The sequence below is a fragment of the Protopterus annectens genome, chromosome 10.part0 (genome assembly GCF_019279795.1).
Source record: "Protopterus annectens isolate FY-2018-M chromosome 10.part0, PAN1.0, whole genome shotgun sequence".
NCBI classification, from domain to species: Eukaryota; Metazoa; Chordata; order Ceratodontiformes; family Protopteridae; genus Protopterus; species Protopterus annectens.
Genome location: NC_056744.1, coordinates 730,503,666 through 730,522,754, shown reverse-complemented (window position 1 = coordinate 730,522,754; position 19,089 = coordinate 730,503,666). Strand labels below are relative to the sequence as shown.

Genomic DNA, 19,089 nt, shown 5'->3' with positions numbered 1-19,089 from the left:
AATCCTACTATGTAATGTTACTATAATCCAAATGGTAATCAGACCAAGACACAAAAGGCTATTCAGGAGTGGCCTGTACAGTGTCACCAAATACATTTGCAGGTACTCTTAAGAGCTTAAATGTGTCTCACAAATATCAGCCACAAAGATAGGTTTAAATATATTCAATAATAAATAATAAAAATAACAAGACAATACTCAGTCAATCAATACAGTAACTTCAGAGTTCAAAATCAGTGGAAATATTTTAAAACAAAATTGCAGGAGAGTCTCAAATAAATACAGAACAAACATAAACTAATCTTTACTACATTTCTATCTATATCTAAAAGAGATACTATGCCCTAAATCTTACTTATAGCAAGGTAAATGCAGATGATGATGATGAGTGGATGTTCTTGCTAGGACCAAGACAAAATACAAAATGTACAATCTCTCTCCGAGAGAGTTCTTAAATTAATATCAAATATTACTGCTGGGTTAACTTGGATGACATCACATTTCGCCACCTGACTTCAGTTCCCAAGCTAAACCCGCCAGTGTCAACATTTAACATCTTTGTGTGAAAATTACACAGCCTTCAGATGTTTGCAGTTGCTAGAAGACATAAAACACTTACAAAACAATGCAGAAGGCACCCTAGTTCTAGATATCCTGTCTCCTTGCTGCATTGAAACAAACTTTTATAACACAAACGTAAAACAATTTAATTTCAACTTATTTTCTTGAAGTTTTGCAAGTTAATCTAAGTTCCAGCAGGGTATGCTGTGGTTAAATTCTTGAAGCTCAGTACATAACATACAGTTCTGCATAAATCATATCAATATTCACAAATGACACAGAATTATTTACAAAATTCCAGAGAGCTGGGCTGGCAATATTTTCCTATATCACACAGACAACTATGCTGAACAGTATGCTAATGCAGTATACAAGCACCTGTACAACTGCATGGACTCAGCCATACCCAGCAGAACTAAAACATGCTCCTCAAGAAAACACAAACATGTCTAGTGGACATCCTTCTTCAACAGGCTTTACAACAAAAGGAAAAAAACTGTTGTCCAAGGGCAAAAAGGAACAAATTCCAAATTGGAAAAACTCCCTCCTTAGCCTCAACAAGCAAATTAGATCACTAGTGAAAACCTCCAAACCTAATTATGAATCAAAACTAACCTCCGAAACAAAGGAAAACCACAAAGCCTTCTTCAATTACATCAGTAACCTCCATGGCAAAGCCCAGGTTTCTTCCAAATTAATACTTAAAAGTATCACTTACACTGATTGTGTTGACTTAGCCAACCTGCTAGCAGACAGGTTCAGTGCAAACATCACCTCCCTGTCCACCCATAGGCCCATTCAGCATCGCTGATACTTGTCTCGGACCTCGCCTCTCCATAGATCAAGTGTTAAAGGCCCTATCCAAGGTAAAGAACACAGCTTCCATGGGACTTAATAGTACCCCAGGCTGTATTCTGACCATCTCCAGAAAGAACTAGCTTCGCCATCGAGCACCCTATTCAACCACAGCCTAAATTGCAGGCTTCATTCCAGCAGAGTGGAAAACTGCCATTGTCATCCCTTTGCACAAAGGTGGTGCCACTACTGACCCTGGAAACTATCACCCCATTAGCTTGACAAGTCTGATTTGTAAAGCCATGGAGCGTATTTTTATGGATCTCATAAACAAGGACAAAGGCAATCTCCAATCACTTGACCCCACCCAGTTCAGATTTGTCAAGGGCAGATCTTTCCTGCTGAACCTGGTTGACTTCTTTGAGACCGTCATCACGGTCCTGGATGAGGGAAAGTCTGTACATATGGCTTACCTTGACTTGGTTAAGGCCTTTGACACAATGTCCCACTCTGGCATCATCGAAAAGCTAAGATTAAATCCCTGTCTCATCAGGCTGGTGGCCAACTGGCTCACTGATAGGACCCACAAGGTCAAAACAGGCACCACCACCTCCGACAGCAGACCTGTCACTAGTGGTGTTCCCCAGGGATATGTCTTGGGACCCCCTACTGTTTGGCATTTACTTCTCAGGGGTTCAGGCAAAGACAAAAAAGCCTGTGGCTGACCACATCAGCGGATGACTGGAAGTTGGGTGCTGTCACTGACTCCCCAAATTATGTTAACATACTGCAAGAGGGTCTCACAGCAACAAATGATTGGTGCCAAAGTCATGGCCTTAAGTTAAATTAAAAAAAAATGTATTTTCATACCATTCGGCAAAAACATGGCCCCTACCAATTACCACATCAACGGCAACCCCCTAAGCACACAACCTGTGGTGACAGACCTGGGTACTCAGGTTGACAACAATCTCACATTTGACCATCATGTAGCAGCAGTGGTAAGAAAAGCCTTTTATTTGGTTCATCTCATAAGTAAAGGGATTGCATCCAGAAAAAAAGGAGGTAATTACCTCTCTGTACTCCTCTCTCATTATGCAAATAATTAAGTATAATGCCCCATTTGGTATGTACCTCTCCAGACTCCTGCACCAACTGGAAAAATCGCAGAAATACCTCACAAAGAGAGTCCATGATCTCCAACACCTGTCCTATGCGGATAGGCTCAAATCACTTTCAATCTCCTCGCTATCGTACAGATTGCTCACAGGTGATCTCTGTCTCACCTACAAGGCAATTTCAGATCCTGCCCTACTAGAGATGCTCCATATCCGTAAGTCTAACTCTTCGCACATTACCCACTCGAAAGCCTAAATCTAATATGCAACATCAACAAAACCTGCTGGAGAGACATGTCTCCCAGAGGCTGCCCTGCCTCTGGAATAGACTTTCCATACACATCAGAGTACCTTGCTGGCCCTCTTCAAGGACAACCTTGAGGAGTGGATGGGAAACCACAAATTTGTCCCAGGGGTTCTACCTCTGTCCCTCACTAGCAGGGGCGACAGGTGCTGACTGAGGTTTCTTTTTTGGGGATAAACTTTTGGCTAGGCTTATAAGGCCCTCAGGGCCATTAGCCTAGTAACCTCATATGATCGTATACGTATATATGGATTCTCTTCACAAGCTCAAAGTTTTAAAACTTTGAACAGCAAATGGTAGACACCATAAGATCGAAGTTTTCAAACTTCCAACATTTTGAATGGAGATCACCATACACTGCAGAACGGGAAATTTACTATTTTCCTCTTTGTAGTGCGATCTCTCAGTTGGTATATTTATTTAGCAGTGGGGGGGGGGGGGTGCAGGGGAGCTTGCCTCCCTGCAAACATTTTTGTTTTTTAATTTTTTTATTACAATTTTGAAGTTTCAGAACTTTGACCTTATGGTCTCAACCATTTACAGTTCAAAGTTTTGAAACTTTGAGCTTGTAAAATAGATCTATATATATATATATATATATATATATATATATATATATATATATCCATTCATAATGACCGGGGACTGGAACCCGACCACCCGGACCGACAAACAACACGCCGGGAACATAGTGACGGAACTGGCCGGAGAGTGGGGAAGGGGACAGGTAATGTAGAAGCGACAATGTTGAGGTGAGGAGGGTGAGGGATAGGGTGTAGGAGTAGATAGGTGACAGGACTGTAGTGTCGAGGGGGGGGGTAGGGGGTGTGTAAGTGGGGTAGGGGAGTGTGTGGGGTTGGGAGTTAGGTAGGGTGTGGGAGCTTGGGGTTTGAGGTGTGTAGAAGTGAGGTAGGTTAGGGGTGCAGGTAGGGAGTGTGGCTTAGTAGGGGGGTGAGCTTGGGGTTTGTAGTGTCGGAGCTGGGGTTTGGGGTGTAGGGTGTTAGTAAAGGGTGCAGGTAGAGAGAGGCTGGGTGTCGAGCTGGTGGTTGGGGTAGGAGAGTTAGTTAGGGGGTGCGGTAGTGTCGTGAGGTGTAGGGGTAGGGTTTTAGGCTAGTGGATATGTGTTGTAGTGTACTGTGTTGTTACTGTGTTGTGTGTCGGTAGTGTGGTGGTGTTCGGTGTTCGTGTTTCGGAGGTGTTGGTGTTGTGTGTGGTTTCTGGCCCCGGTCATTTCCCTGTCGGTGAATCGGAAGTTCGCATTAGAAGTAGACCCATATACACATATATATATACATATATACATACACACACACACACACACACACACACACAATACATATCTTATATATATATATATATATATATATATATATATATATATACACACACAATACATATGTGTGTGTGTATATATATATATATATATATATATAGATATATATATATATATATATATATATATATATATATATATGTTTATATACATACACACACACACACATATATACATACACACACACATATATATATATATATATATATATATATATATATATATATATATATATCTATATGCAACTATGTCAGATGATTGACCTTTTGGAAATTATCTATGTCAAACGATCAACTTTTTCGAAATTAAAAAACGTGTGGAAGAGATCATATGATCGAATTTCCAAAAACTCGAACATCAAAAAAAAAAAAAACAAAATACAAAAATCTACCTGTTCTACACCCCCCCCCCCTCGCACACACCCCACATAAATTATATATACCAACTCTGAGAAATGTCCTGATCCTTGCTGTACCATGCTCGCCATTCAAAAGCTTTTGAGTTTTCAAAAACTCAATCATATGGTCCCGACCACATGGAGTTCAAGTTTCTGAAAACTCGATAAACTGATAGGGACCATACATGTACATATATATGTATATAAACACACACATAGGGACTCGTATATATACATACATACACACACACACATTATATATATATATATATATATATATATATATATATAAATAAATATATACATTATATATATAAATATATATATATATATATATATATATATATATATATATATATATATATATATATATATATATATATATATATTTATATACACACACACCACACACACATATATATATATATATATATATATATATATATATATATATATATACATACATATATACATGTGTGTATGTATGTGTGTATATATGTATGTATATATATATATATACACACACACAGACACATATATATGTATGCAAACGCACACTTACATACACAGAGAAACCTAAACATTTTTATACAAGTAACACAAAAAAGGGGGTGCATGGACCAACTGAAGTGCTCAATACAATCCATCAGAAAATAATTAATAACAAAAATAATCGTAGTACCTTCTTTAATCCAGCTACCAACAGCAAACACAAACACACAGCAGACTGTGGTTTCACTTCTCGGCCTCTTCAGTACATGTAAACTGTTGTGTGTTTGTTTGCAGTAACCTTTCTGTTGAAAGCACACACACACACACACACACACACACACACACACACACACACACACACACACACACACACACACACACACGGGTGTATGATGATTCCTCAAAAAAGTACCTGTCAAAACTCAAATGATCATATTAACAGTGATCAAAAAAACTTATAGAAAAATGTATTAAAAATAAATACATAAAAGCATTTTTGGAGAAGTAAGCCACTTGCACTCCAGCACCTTCTTGTACTCGTATACAACTTCTCTGAGATTACACAATAGTGAAGAAAGGGCAAATTCCTTAACCTGAGTGCAATCTCGAATAACATAATACCAGCAATGTGTTAATAAATGCACATTCAACCACTTATATCCATGCAGATTTGCTGAAGGTAATTTCAGAGAATGGAAAAAAAAATAAAAAAAAAATGTAACCAGGTTTGGAAAACATTACAACAATTTTTTTTTTTATTATTTTTAATTGGGGCAAGCCACCCCGTATCCCTAATGTGGGGGACACCCCCAACCACCTAGATTTTTATATACAAACTACAAGGTCATATAACAGTGGACAAAAAAGCAAATTCCACTGTTGGTTAAAGTAGTTTTAGTGAACAGAACTCACTGTTTTTGCATTAGCCAGGGCTCAGTCAACAAAACACATGCCACCCACATACATACACACACACACACACACACACACACACACACACACACACACACACATGCACAGGTATAGGTATAGGCCACTGGATTGACAGCCATAAAATTGAAATAAGAACATTGAAACAACAAAGTTTGACAAGTTCTGTGCATGCTCTAGGAATTACCCTGGAGTGCACTAAACCACATGCAAGTGTTTTTTGCAACAGGGAAAGTACCCCTTAACCCGCCACAGCGCCTTCTAATTATATATACCAACTCAGAGATTGCACAATCCCTGGGGAAAGGGAATATGTCTTACCTGGAGATTGTTGATCTTACACACATCTATTGGACACCTGTTGTTTGCATCAACCAAATGGTGCCAGGCAATCAGGTGTGGACCTAATTATACAGTCATACTAGTGCCAGAGATACACACACACACACACACACACATATATATATATATATATATATATATATATATATATATATATATATATATATATATATATATATATATACACATATACACACACACACATACATATATACATACATACATATACACACACACACACACACACACACACACACACACACACACACACACACACACACAAGTTATCGCATTCCCAAACAAAAGAAGCAAAAAAAAAAAAGACTGCAAAATATATTGAACACGGAAGTGGAGAATGTGAAATTAACATGTTTCCAACATTCTCCACACTTCCACAAGGTGTAGTGTCCTGTAAAACACAGCAAAGAACATTTTTGCAGAGGGACAAGCCCCCTGTTTCTCCCACACCCCCTGCTACTTATATATACAAACTCCGAGATCGCACTACAGTGAGGGAAAGGGTACATTTCCCAATCCCTACTATAGTGCAATCTGAATTAAAATGTTGAAATTCACAACAGCAAATACTGTAGTGCATTCACTGTTGTGCATTTCAGCAGTTTTGTTTTCATTCTTTTCATCCTATCGAATTGGGTGTTTGGACTAACGTAAATCGAACAAAGTCCGATCACTATACCGACAGACACACACAGTTACAATCAGGATAGTCAACCGTGGTTTCATCAAATGATGCTTTATCACTTTCTGCCTAGTGTTGAGCTGTAATTGTGTAGGAGATGTATTTTTTTATGGCAATGCAAACACTTCATTAGAACTTTTTTTTTCAGTCTGACACTGTGCAATACCCATGCTTTGCGCACATATTATTTTTGCACTGATTCCTGATACAATAGTTTATATGTTTATATAATATTAATAAAATAACCTCATGTCAGACAGTCAGTGCTTACATTCAATTATTAACAGGTAGCCATTGTTAAGAAAACTAATCCAAATATCAGCATCAGCTGTTGCATCCAGTCTTAATTCCATGTTTGATTTAACACTGTTCATTAACCAAAAGCACACAGACTAACTATTCACATCTTAAATTGAGAATCGGGAATCATGACCACATTGTCTTACTTTCAATATTCTACTGAACAAGTGGACCAGTGACTTCTCATCTTGTATCAGAATCTACTTTATTAATTAGACATAGATCTCGGGTACTTAGTCGCACGTCAACATCTTCTTCAAGCTCAAACTCCATTACAGCATCCTATACTGCCCATTTCTTTACTATAGAGTTCTGTTTCTCATCTCTACTGTTTATGTCCACATTTTTAATCTCTGTAATCATCTTTTTCTCCTTTCTTAGTGATGTTTTTTTTCTTTGTTTTTCCATTTTCTACTTATAGCTTTCTTAGCCACTATCAACACTAAAGACAGCAATACTTTCACCTCTTTTGTCATGTTATACCAACCAACCAAAAACATCTTTGTGAATGTTAACTTCTCATTCAAGTAAAAGACTTTGCATATCATTCAAGTCATTTTTTTTTACTGAAGCAATTCTGTACATTCCCAAAATAAATGCTCCCAAGAAATCTGATCAATAACATCTTCAACATATGCCTCTTGTCAGAAGGAGTACTTTTTTTTTGCAAGTCTAGTATGGGTATAGACTTTTTTGTGCAAACATTTCCATGAGAAAGACGCACTACATTTTCTCAATTTAGTTGTGCATCTGAGAGTAAGCCATAATTCCCTATAATCTTCATCTGTAATATCTTTCATTTACTCCATGTTCGTTTTACCTTTACAGTGCATTGTCATCTCAAATCTAATATTGCCTCATGCTTTCTACTTATTATTCTTTTCCAGTTTGTCATTTTGTTCTGGACTAAATTATGAATTCTAATATTTGAGGTTTAACAAAATTACTATTATATCTCCCCACAGCTTCCTTCAACTCTAACGTTAGCCCTGTATATGCAAGATCAACATATACTAATTAACCCCTACTACCTCCAATTTCAAATTTCTTCTTAAACAACATCTAAGCAATAAATGGCTCTGTTCTTGTATTACCCCTGGTTAACTTTGCCTCCCTTCACGCTTTGCATTTTTGTCCTTTTCTCAAACCTCCTACAAAATTTTCCTCTTCCCCTGACCACTTTTGTATCTGAAATTTTTTTCTGCTGAAGAACTGTAGCTTTTTTTCCTAAAACTTGAATCTCCTGCAAAATCTTTATGAATTGTATCTGCATCTACTATGTACCTATATTACTTTACTTGCTGTTTGCACTATATTAGATGACTTGTTATATGACTATTATACAACGACTGGCCATTAATATTCAAAAACGAGCACGCTGATTGGCCAGCCCAACCTGCGTGCCCGTTGTAAATCCCAGAATATACCAACGGAAAAAGGCCCGGTCTATAGTCCGGACTCCAGACATACCAGAGAGGCAGCATGGAGGAAATGCAAAGAAAATCAGGTACATTATTTAAAACTAAAGACATGTACCTGATTTTCTTTGCATTTCCTCCATTTTGTCTCTCTCTCCTACCCCTAATATAGCCAAAACTTTTTTTTTTTTTAATTAGAAAAGAAAACAAAAACGGAGCAATGGAGACTTTCTTTTTTCCGTTGCTTCCTTTTCAAAGCATTGATGTACTGGGTATACGTGGGAATGCAAGTCCCATATGCATGCGCAGTACATCAAAACAAGGCAGAAGGATACCACCAGCCATGGAAGAACAACAGTACAGCACCGTTATACAAAGACATTATTTAAGAAAAGTAAGTATTTTTTTTCTTAAATAATGTCATTGTATAATAGCAATAACAGACTCCGTGGTTGTGGTATATTGAAATTACCTACAGTTGGCTTTATTTAATCACACCAACCGTGGGTAAATCTTCAAAATACCACACCACGTCGTCGGTTATTGCTTAAATATGAGATGACTTGTTAATACATTTCTGCTGTCTGTCTGGTGTATGCTATGCAACTGTATTTGGAAATACTGTATACTGTAATTACTATTTGACCTGTTAAGTTGGTTATTACATTTTCCATTTGGAGCTTTTCTTCCCGGGCCGCCACTGAAAATGGGCCGATGGCCCAGTCCGACTATCCCAGTAAACAACTGTAAAATAAATAAATAAATAATCTAAGTTGAATAACCCAAAGGCTGGTCTAGTTTCATGCCATTTTATTACTTCATCTCTTTTTATCATCTGTTCCCAAAATCCCTCTCTCTCTCTTTTTTTTTTTTTGTTCTTCCTTCTCCAAATGCTCGTGACATTCTCTTCTGTGTCTAACTTCCTTTAACATAAAGACTTGCTTAATACTTTCATGTATATAAAGCTATACATAATATTCTTTACATTCATTTCCTAGATCTGCCCACATATGATTTTACCATCAACTCGCTTGACACTGTGACCACCACATGCTTTCACTTAGTATATATTCCATTATCTTAAATCAGATATATTAATCCAAGCTGTGTGGCTTTACAGTATTCCTCCAAATCTGGAAATCCCAAATCATCTTGTTCCTTTGTCAGTATTAGTTTTTCACAATGCACTCTTTCCATATTTTTTGTCCCAAAGAAACTAATTAATTTCCTTTTTCATTTCATACTCCTCAATTTCTGAGCTCTTGGTTGATGCATATAAGCCTGATCTACATAAAGAACCAGAAGGGTCAAAAAGGTATAACTGTGTTAAGTAAACCTTATCATAACAGTAGATGTTCAAATGATCACTGCTGCAGTATCCTTAGCTATATGGATCCTGCCAAGGATAGCACAATCAGACATCTTTCAAAGATTCAGGGCACCTTCCCTGTACCCAAACTATCAGGAAGTTTGAGCTGAGCCAACTAAAATACAGTTTGGGCTCAAAGCTCTTCTTTTGCTCTGACAGGATGCTGGATGAATCAAGAGTGAGATTTGTGCTGTGAAACTATGTCCCAAGCTAACATGGCAAGTCTGAAATGAGGTAAGACCAGATTCCCCCTTGCTTATTGATGTACATGAATGCGGTATTGTCTGAAACCACTTGAAGTGGTCCCGGGACTATTTGTCCTTGGTATCCCACACCCATGCACTTTTATCCCTCCCAAAACTGCTCCCCAATCAATGTCGGAGGTACCGACTGCTTTGAAGCAGGGAAAATCTGAATTTAAGGATATCGGTTGTCTCTACCAAATGATTTTTCTTCTGACAAACCACAGCAGTGGCTTTGAAAAGATAAAGGGTGTTGGTGCATGCACCAAAAAGATCACTGCATCTTTCTCATGTTAAGTTTTTACAGGGGTATCATAAAAATCAGGGATGCCATGAGACCAAAAAAACTTGATATATTCCCTTGCAGTGATTGAAGTCTGAGTGAAAAACCTTAGAAATAGATCTAGATATATTTTTCCTGTGTAAGAAAATCTCTTTGAACTGATGTGACTAGTTGTCATCCTAGAAACACAATCTGTGTGAAGGAGTAAATAAAGACTTTAAAATTTCAAACATTTGACCACCACATGCCCATAATGGTGAGAAAATCCTTTTATGTTGCATAACTTATAAACGGGCATAGCACCTACATCCAAAGATGTCATTATTCCACTGTATTCTGTCTTTATCAGACGAGTTATAAGAGTACAATGCTCCCTTCTGTTATGTACCTGACCAGGCATATGCAACATCTACAGCAACCTCAGAGGTTCCTTACAAAAGGATACAAGGCGTAACAAACCTGCCTTACAGAGAGCACCTTAAAGCCCTTTTCCTCTACTCAAGTCTCCTATAGATTGCTAAGGGGGTGATTTACGCCTGGTTATCAAGGCATCCACAAACTCCACACTTATGAATTCCCTGCATATTCGTAAGTCAAACTGTACCAGAAATACAAGGTCTAGGGATCTGAATTTTGTCTGCTACTTAAACGTAACATTCTGGAGAGACAGAAATGTGTTCCAGAGACTGTCCCTCCTATACAACAGACTTGTCTATTACCCAATTTAAGTGGAACCTAGACCAGTGGATGGGGTACAGGAAATTTACACCAGCCTGGCACCCATGCCCCTTATGAACAGAGGTAGCTTATAAATGTCTGGCCCTCAATTTCCTATTTGGATACAGGCATCATTATTCTTTCACAGAAACTTGGCTAGGCTTAGAAAGTCACCCCCCAAGTCATTAGCCTAGTAACGATCTATGAATCTATGAATTTTCTCTTGGAATCCCAGCTTGTATAAAAGATCTCTCACCCAAGAGAGAGATTCCTGACACACTGAAAAAAAAATCAGCAAAGATATGCAAGTTGTCTAAATATGGAAAAAAATGTGGATACCCTGTAGCCTGCAATGAGCTATAACTGGAGCTAGACACTTTGTAAGCACTCTTGGTGTAGTGGATAGCCCAAAGGGTAAGGCAGAAAACTGATAATGTGATACAGACACACAAAACAGTAAGAAATGTCTAAAGTGTGGATGAACAGGAAAGTGATTATAAGCATCTTTTAAATCTAGTGTTACCAGGAAACTTTAGAGGAAGATGAGGTAACAGGTTATGAAGTAACATCATTTTGAATTTGAACACTATTACAAAAAGGTTTAAGAGAGAAAGATCCAGAACTGGTCTGTAAGCATTTTCTTTCTTTGCCATTAGGAACATGCATGAAGAACTGGTTCTATCACTCCTTAGGATAGCATGGGATGACGAATCAATCGAAACAAAAGAGACTGATCTGGAGGATGAGGAATGACCCCCTGGAAAGGAGGAACTTATTGCCATTTGTAACCTTGATGAATGACTTTCAGAACCCATTTGTCCAAAACTATCAGTTGCCAAAGAGAAAAATTGTGATTCAGGCTTTCAGAAAGAAAAAAAAGGGGCCAGGGTGTGAGGAGGTCACAAGGTCTCTTGAATAGTCATACAGACTTATTGGACTGTTGGAACAGCCTTGCCATTTCTTCTTAAACGTCCGTTTACCTTTACTTGAGACTGTTTATTCTGTTTTTTGCCAAAACTGGATGAGGGGATAGAAAATCCCTAGGGAAATTTGGAAAAGGCAGGTGGAAAAATCTTAAAATATTCTCTGGATCAGCTTTCCCCTTTCATCACCCTTTCTGATCACCCCAGCAGGCAGAGGGGGCCAAACATTAAATCTCTATCCCACGGGGAATTTAGAATTTAATTTTTAACATCACATAGGAGGTTCTGAGACTGCAGTCATGTAGACCTCCTCAAAACAGTACCAGTGGCCATAGCCCTGGAAGAAGTATCAACAGAGTCATTCACATTCTGAAAACAATGAGTAATGACCTGTGTAATAGAAGAAACCAGGTTATTTAAAGCAGTTTTTTATTCAAAAGAAAAAACTGCATATTTTCACCATTAGTCAAAACAAATTAACATAGCCTAACAATTCAACATTTCTGAAAATCAAAGTTATAGAAGTATATCCTTCCTGCCATAACCATCAATATGTTTCCCATCCTTATCACAAAGAGTAGGACTGGAATTGACTTGGTGCTGAGCAGCAGTGGAATCAGCTAGAGCTATAGCTGCTGGGACAGGCTTGGGAATAATGTAGAAAAATTTAAGACTGAAAAACTTTATATATTCTATCTGCCTTTTTAGGAACAGCTGGCTAACTTATCATGAAAATTACAAGCAGTAATACACACATCCTGTAAAGCAGATAGAACAGAAGGAATTTGTGTAGGATCTGGAAAATCCCTCTGTAACAACTCACATTCTGGCAAAAGTCTCAGAGATAGAGAACACCTCATAAGCGAACCAGAAACAGCTCTCCTCTGATTCTTAATCAGAAATCTGAGGGGTAAAACTGTATCCATCCACTCATCTTCCTGTTCACATTCAGAATCTTGAATCTTTTTTAGGAAAAGAGGGATCCCTCTTTCAACAGAAACTACTTTACAAGAAGGATCAATAGCTCGAATTAAACCCAGAGTCAGAACCGGTAAATGCCCTAGTCACCTTACATACCTCAGATCTACCTTTAAAAAAAAAAAGGATTATCCATTAAAAAAAAAAAAAACTATCCATGTGAAAAATTAAATAAGGGGGTTTAGAAGATAAAGCCTGAAGTTCACTCTTCTGGCAGAAGTAATAGCAACTAGAGAAATGGTTTTCCAGGTCAAAACGTTTAGCTCATACTTGGTTGTCAGTTCAAAGGGGGATTGAGTCAAAGCCTGAAGAACAACACTGAAATCCAAAGGAGGACTAAGTAAATAGGTTCTGCTGAGAAAGGCTTTAAGCTTGGAGGAAGTTAGAGTTCCTTACTCCTATATGAAAGTTGCAGATGGCTGCTAATTGTGCTCCAATGGTTGAGCAGCTAGCACCTTCACTGAAGATTGTAGCTAAAAAAACAAGAACCTTAGAAATCAGTGTTGAAAAAGGGTCCAAATTATTTTGCCCAGAAAACAAAACTTTTCCATTTATTTTTGTAATTCTTTCTAGTGGAAGCTTCATGGGAAGATAAAATCTGACAGATGGAGGAGGAGAACCTGGGCTGTCTAGCAATCAACAGAACTGCAGAAATCATGTGGTCAGCTTGAGGCCTAAAATGTTCAAATGAGTCATGCCTGTTGGGTGAGACAGAAGGTCTGGAGTTGAATCCAGAATGCATGGTGGATGTAGAAGACTTGACCAAAGGAAGGAAAACCAGATCTGACGAGGCCAGTAAGGAGGATGACTGTGCTCTTCAAACTGATAAGCTTTCTGGAGAAATTTGGGAATGAGAGGCAATGGGGGAATACGCAGAAAGTAGACTGAAGTGCCAAGTGTGAAGAAGGGTGTCTCTCAGGGACTCCCCCACAGGGGGATCAAGGCAGAGAACCTGCTGCACTTGTTGCTAAGGGAAGAAATGAAGAGAGTGCAGCATGGTTGGCCCCATCAATGGAAAACCTTCTCCACTACAATGACACTGAGACCACTCAAGAGTCATCAGAATAGACCTGCTTAACCTGTCTGCAATCATGTTGGATTTCAGAGGAATATGCATTGCTATCACAAAGTGAGTGGAAGATATTGCCCATTGCCATACTCTCATGGCTTCTCAAAAATAGAGGGTAAAATCTGGTTCCCCCTTGTTTGATGATGTAACCAGACCACTGATACATTGTTTGTGTGAATCGCAGTAGTTACAGTTGGGAGAGTGTCTTGAAAGGCCTGCAATGTTAGGAGGACAGCTGTCATTTCCAGAACACTGATATGTAAGATGGCCTCTTTGGGTGACCGTGTTCCTTGGACTATCCTTCCCAAGTAATGCCCCCCACCCAACTTGAGAAACATCTGTGGTCACTGTGGTCTTGGGCTGAGGAAGAATAAAGGAACAGCCTTTGTGTATTTAATTGGAGTGGATCCTCCAAAGAAGGTACCTTTCTTGAGTTATCTTGACTGGCCTGGATAATGGGTGTTGGAGAAGAGAACACTGAGTCACGAGTGTCCATTGAAGAATTCTCATATGGAGCCCAGCCAGTGATACAAGGGTAATTGCCACTGACATGGATCCCATTGCTTGGAGTATCAAATGGGCTGAAAGAGAAGTCGTCTGAATAATCTTTTTGACCATGGAACTGAATTGTTTGAATCCAAGACAAAGGGAAAGAAACTGTTCGAGTGACTGTATTGAAAAAGAGCACAGATGAATTCCAAAGTATGAGTTGGACTGAGTTGAGATTTGTTATAATTGATGGATATCAGCAGATGAGAACACAGCTGGAGTAAGTAGTCCCATGCTTGAATTATTTAATGCCTGGATAGAGTGGTCAGGAGCCAGTCATCCAGGTATGGAAACATTCGGAATCTCTGCAGTCTCAGGTGAGCTACAACTACAGCCATGCACTTGGTAAACACACTGCTGGCTGTGATGAGACCAAAGAGCAGTGCTTTGAATTGGTAATGATTAGCTCCCCGGCAGAAGTGTAGACATCTTCCGGAACATCTATTCATTTTGACATGATAGTAGGCATCCTGAAGATCTATCAAATACATCCAATCATCCTAGTGCAGAAACGGCAGAATAGACTGAGCTGTGACAATCTGGAACTTTGTATGCTGAACCGATTGATTCAGTTTGCTGGGATCCAAGACTGGTCTCCAGTCTCCTGTCTTTTTTCACACTAAAAAGAATTTTGAATAAGTTTTGGATTTTCTGTGGTCTGGAAGGACCTCTTGAATGACTCTTTTTCTAGCAGCTTGTTTATTTCTAGTGCTGCTGCTTCCCTCTGACTGGGTGAAACATCATGGATTTTCTTTGAAATTAACAAGGGTGGACAGGAATATGGTATGATATAACTTCTGAATATTATCCTCTGCACCCATAAATCTTTTGCAATTTCTAGCCAGGCTCTCTGATGCAGGGATAGATGACCCCCCAACTGCCTGAAAAGATGGACAGTCGGGCCTCCTTTCAGGAGCGCTGATAGGATCTGTCAGAGGAGGTATCCCTAGACCCGTGTCTATGTGGGCCACCTCTGCCATGGGGACATCATCTTCCATTAGAATGCCCCTGGAGGAACCGTCTCCATGTGGATCTTGAAAGAGGTCCTGGGATTGCTTTAACCACATTTTTCTTCAGCCTTGCTGTTTACTAGAAAAGGTCCATTGAGGAGAGTCAAAAAATGTATGCCCACAATAGACAGGGTTTTTCCTTCCTGCTCACACCTAAAGAGTGCATGACTTTCACTTCAGGGCCAAACAAGAGGATTCATCACTTTGGGGACTAACAATGAGGATCCATCAAAAGGAGCATTGATGAAGACTTTAAGAGTTCTGCAAAATCACATAAGTGCATCCAGGCATGTCTCCTAATGGAGATACCTGAACCCACCGCCCATGAGGCACCTTCAGCAGTGTGGAAGACAAACCTCATGGACGAATTTGAAATAGACTGTAGGGTAGCCAAGTGCAAGGAAATAGTGCTCTCTACCTTGAAGGATATGGTACCTGAGAGAGATTTGGAGAGCTCTTTGATCAAATCCCTCTGAAGTCTCATGAAATGTGCCAAATAATTCAGAAACCTAAGGCTGAAGGTCACTGAAGCATAGACACACTTCCCAAACCTGTCCAGCACCCTAGACTTCCTGTTATGGTGGTGGACAGAGGAACTCTGCTCTGCTAGTTCCTTTGTAGTGGCGGCCACTATGACCCTGGCATCAACGGGTACACCTTTACTCCTGCATAGTCTATCTTTAGGTGATTCCTGGATCCTGTCTGGTCTCTTAGAAATTGGCTCAGTTGTGTCTGGTGCCTTCCATGCCCATCAACAGATTAAATCTATGAGCTAATCAGTGGGTAGGGTCACCCAAGAGGTAGACAGGCTAGACCCAAAGGCCTCCAGAAATACTGATTCCTCTAGGGAAGGGTTATCGGAGTACCAAGCACCCCTTCATTTAGGAGTTTTAAGATGTCTCCAAATAAAACATCATTGGGTGGTGATCTGGGGACCCTTCATCTTCATCAAAATCAATGTCCTTGGTGGCAGACACTTGTGGAGAGTTTATGTGCCCTCTTTTACACTTCCTTTTCCTGGGGACCTCCTCAGTGCTCCAGAAAGGTATCAGAAGAGATAACAATACCCTGCTGGATGGCCTGGAGACTGGTTCAGGCTGGCTGTCCTAGTGGAATGAATGACTGAGACTCTAGATGAAAAATCGAATGGGATTGAGAAGTTCAGAACTGAGGAAGGCTGACTTGTCTGAACTCTAGGTATTGAGAAGGCTCTCTCTACTGCCTTGAAACCAGAGTGACTGGGAGAAGCAGAAACTGACAGATCAGACAAGGGTGAGCTATCTAATGCCAATGCTCCAAGGGGACGAGAGGGTTCTGACAACATTGGAGTCAAATGCAATACCCCAGAGCTGGCCACAACACTTCATCTCTGAGAGTCATCCAGCTCCAAAGTAGTCGGGGCTGGACAGCTCAGAGACCGCACTGAAGTTGAAGATGCCGATATTTTCACATCTGAGGAAGACAACTCCAAGGCTTTTGGATCCAACGGCTCTGAAACTGAAGCACAAATTGGAGAAGGAGCTATGATTGCAGGTGTGGCTCTAAGGAGGGTCTCCAGACCTAATGGGGTCAGAGCCGAAAGGACTTCCATTTGTATCTATCCTAAGGAACTTCCTCATTATCCTGTCCACGTCTGCCTTGGCTAGGCTCCTGGAAGACCAAAGGAAGGAAGCCGTGGATGAAGGTCATGAGTGGAGGAGGGGAGACTGTTCCAGAAAAGGCGATGGGAGCCAAGAAGTAATCGGCTCTGATAACAACTGAGGAGAATGGGTCTGAGGTGATTTGTCGGCTCTTGACTCCATATCTGATACATTCGGATCCAACTTTTTGCTTGTTTAACAGGTGGCTCTGAGGATGGAGCCAAAGTCTGTTCTGGAGATCTCTCACCATGATTCCTTGGAAAGGGAATCTTCCTTTTCCTCTAGTCTTTTGGGGGTTTGAGCTCCAGTGGCCACTGGTGAAGATTTTGAAGGAAGCAACCCCTAAGGATTAACTTGTTTTTCTGTCAAGTAGAGCACAGGAGTTGAATCCATTATAAATATCACAATCCACATCTAAATGTCTTGGACCTAAACAATAAACGCATTCAGAATGTGTCAGAGTTTGGTATTTTGTGGTTAAAGAAATCCCAGGACCCCTTTCAAGATCCACATGGAGACTGTTCCTCCAGGGGCATTCTAATGGAAGATGATGTCCCCATGGCAGAGGTGGCCCACATAGTCAGAATTTTTAAATCCTAAAGGCTTATCTGACACTTTTTGAAAGATATGGTAGATATTAAAAAACAAAACAAAAAAAAAATGTTCATTCATTTATAACAGTTGAAAAGGGAAAAGCGTAGGACTGTTAAGTACAAAAAAAAAATAGAATACCAACAGTGGTAATAGAGTATAGGACGATAAAGAAGCTTATATAATGAAATAAAGGTTAAAGGGAGGCAAAGACAATAAGTATAATAATACAGAAGAGAAAGGAATAATAATAATGACTAAACTCACAGACTTTCAAGATATTTGAAAGCCCACAACTCGAGAGTTCATGATCTACTTCTGAATGCTATGGCAGCAAACAAAATCAGAGCTATGCAAGGTGACTAGGGCATTATGGGTAAAGGGAGGAGCTCAAGAGTTCAAGTGTTCAACGATCTGAAAGAAGAGGCTGAGTTGCATCAGAGGGTCAGTTCTGAACATAACAGTTGAGGAATGAATGAAAATGACAACATAAGATTATAACATTCTGTATGGGTACTGTTTTTCCCCTTAAGGATCTGTGTCCAAAATCCCAATCTCTCCGTGTTTCTTCAGCATCCCCCCTGTTTTGTCATCATCCCTTTCCACTTTGAATTATAGGTTTCTGCGTGTGCTATGTATATGAGCCTCAACTGTGCAGCTCTGAAATATCCCTTTAAATTGGTTAATCCCAAACTGCCTTCTTCTACTGGAAGAATCATCTTATCCCATTTGATTCTTGCATTCCTCCCCTCTCAGACAAAATCCTTCATCTCTTTATTAATTGCTATCCACAACTTCTCTGGTTGATAAAAATATGCCTGACCTGTGTATAAAACTCAAGGGACTAAAAACATTTTAACTGCTTGTATCTTGCTATCTGTATACATAAAACAGATCTTCCAATTTCTCAGTTTTTGTAATATCTTTTGTTTAGTCTCTTCCCATATATCCTTAGCTGCCACACCAGAATCCATTTTAATTCATAATCCTAAGTACTTCATTTTATCAGGTCCGTATAAATATGGATA

General features: G+C 39.4%; 1 protein-coding gene across 1 annotated transcript in view; it reads right to left on the bottom strand.

Annotated features, from left to right (window-relative positions):
• The window catches only part of EFCAB7 (EF-hand calcium binding domain 7), a 1,599,470-nt gene that overhangs the window by 1,446,680 nt on the left and 133,701 nt on the right, over positions 1-19,089 (bottom strand). The window lies entirely within an intron of this gene.